This window comes from Ptychodera flava, chromosome 3 (genome assembly GCF_041260155.1).
Source record: "Ptychodera flava strain L36383 chromosome 3, AS_Pfla_20210202, whole genome shotgun sequence".
Taxonomy (NCBI): Eukaryota; Metazoa; Hemichordata; class Enteropneusta; family Ptychoderidae; genus Ptychodera; species Ptychodera flava.
In genome coordinates, this window is record NC_091930.1 from 20,188,469 (window position 1) to 20,191,493 (window position 3,025).

Below are 3,025 nucleotides of genomic sequence, written 5' to 3' on the forward strand. Positions count from 1 at the left end.
GTGATTCCGATGCCTTTAGCGACCCTTACAATCCTAAGATTTCTTGAATTTGGGAATATTTTCCGCAGTTTACGGGAATTTTCACGGAGAGGAAACAACTCAGTCATTCCGACAGCCTGCCATGTTTGAACTGAACGGACCAGTAGCAGTTTTGCAAACTGTCGTAAGGGGGCGCTATGACCAATTTCGCTATCAGAACTGACTGCGTGTCGTTCCACAGATGGCGTATGTTGCCGTAGACGTGACCCTGTCAATCCTAGAACAGCTAATTTGCCGTACTTTTATTTAGATAAACAGTTGGTGTGAATGAATGTACAAATGATCCTTTTTATTCATGGAGTTCTTTAAATCTTTTTGTCATGGCTAAATCAGCTTAACGTCTTTACTATGGTTTTGCCGAGCAAAACTCTGACTTTTCGACACGTTCACCCGCTAAGTATTTTAAGCTGCTATGCAGCTACAGATAAACTAGATGACAACATATGGTAAAAATTAAATGAAAATTGCAATTATTGTTTGCGGACGTTAATTCAAGAAAAATGTGTTAAGTATTCATGTCCGAATTAGAAATTTAGGCACCAATTATGGCTGCAAGAAAATAAATCTGATATGATAAGATTGAATTTTATAAGAAACAAGTTGAATATTTCAATATAAAGTCACTCAAATTTGTATATTTCGATCTCCAAGAAAACAATATTTGCTCGGTGTACGAGTATTTGTAAATAAAGCTTTGATGAAAGCGAAACAAACTTGCGAAGACTCGTGACTTTACGGTTGTATCGAACTTTGTAGTTTTTAGAGTTCATCTGATGTACTATAATCTTCAACAAAGCATGTAGGCCTATATGTAGGAAATACACTTGCAAACCATCTTTTGAATTACTTCATAGCATACTTGGCGTTCCTATTTTGATCTCACTGGCGACACAGAAACGAAAGTCTGGCAACGTTCCACTGCTTGCTTTTTCTACAATGATGTAATAGGTCATGGTAATACACTAGGGAGGGAGTCGTCGGAATTGAGTTCAAAGGTCGTATGGGATTCATACGACCAATGTAAACACTGTATCCAAGATACGATCATAGATGAAAGTTAAAACATATCTGTTATAATGTACCTTGCAGCCATGCTGATGTGATACATCAAGATATCGTGCATGAAATACATTCTTTTTAAATAAGAAAGTCACGCAGACGCAGTTCCAACGACCCCCACCCCCACCTCCCTTTAAGTCTCCCAGAAAAGACTGGTACATTGACAACCATCTTTTCAATGATATGACCAATTTTGGACGAAATATGTCACATCGAAAATAAAAATATAGATTAAACTTTTTTATATATCGCTTGTGCGTGTAAACAAGTTTTAAACCACGAAGATAGTATGTGTTAGTGACAACTGAATCGCAGAAGCTTATTCGTATTTACTGTTGCGGCCGTCCCTTGGGTTATTGGATGAGAATATAATACTTTTGATGTTTGTGAAAATGAAAAGCAGAAAATTACACCCTTCTTGCCTTTAATTAAAGATAAGGTCTCAACGGTAAATGAGATTCGATTGAAAGAACACTGACCCCGAGGGGGCGGGCACTGACCTACCGTCTCTAAGGGACACAATTCCATGCCGTTCCAAGTATTATGAACTCAAAGGACAGGGCAACATTAGACGTTTTACTTCTCTTTTATTATTTTTCATCAGTCAGATGTATTGTTTTCCTTGTTATTCATTTTGATAAAAAACGATATGACTTGAAGTTGAAAGTGACGTGAATAATTTGTAGAAATCTGTCAATTCGATCTGTCATCTAAAAGAAGTTTTCATTTATTCAATTTGGCATTTTTCAATAATTAAATAAAGTTAAATATCAAATAAAAGTCGAGTATTTCTAGCTTTAGATGCCAAACTTATCAACTCTGCTGCAATACACACTGTGTATGAGATGTATCTCAGTGCACTGCTGACCGCAAGCAATTGTGAGCACATAGAACTCTAGAGGGCGTGCTCACCTGCTGCTGTCCGCCCACTTTCATGACAGCACGAGCTGCAAAGATTCCTTTTTAAATTGTTAAAGCATGTTCTGAACCGTGATGGTGGAAATTATACCAACACCAAAGAGAAAACTTAATTTTTTGAAATTTGAGACTAGAAGAACGTAAAAGATAATTATTGAGACACCGAAAAGATTGTTTAGCATTTGCCATATTACATCATATTCAAAGCCGAGAGTCAAACTAAGAATTTCAGAAACATTGATTTTTGTATCAAAATGTGGAAATCAAAATCGCTCTCACAAGTCTTCAACAATTACAGCTAAAACTAGCAAAAGTTTGTTACTTACACACACTGTTAAGCTTAAACTCACAGAAAACAAAGAGCTGAGAAGGGGCGGCTGGAAGATAGGTAACATGGCATTGTTTTCTTTTAACTGCTTCTATAGCTACAGGCTCGAACGGATTTTCGACTTGGTGAACTCGGCAACTTGGTACAGATCAAGCTACAAAGAACAAATTCTACAAGTTTTCTTGTAATTTGGAGGGTGATTAAAAATTGACGACCACAGTCGTAAACTTTTACCTTTTCAAGAAATGAAGGGACAAAGTGTCAGTTCACATCAGTTAAGAAAATACCTGTAAAGTCTCCGTTTCATCAAGGGTCCATTGGTCAAATACTACATTTACAGTGAAAGGGATTCAAAATCGCGGTATATATGTGCGTATAACTTTCAAGAAAGAGTACTAGTGTACGAACTTATATTTTTTCAAATCATACAAACAATTACGATAACAACACAAACGCTTCTATATAATCTAGAACTGTTTTATTCAGCCGGGTACAGAGAAGCATCTTGTTTCTACGTAGCCAGAGACTTCAGTGATGTCATATTTCTTAGTTTCACCGTATGATGGCGCTTTTCAAAATCGAGCTGATCGACCACATGCACTGAATTCTGAATAGGTAACCTTAATCTCCAAATGGTCGCAGTGCTTCTTTATGCCACTACCGTATCAGGTAAATTTACAT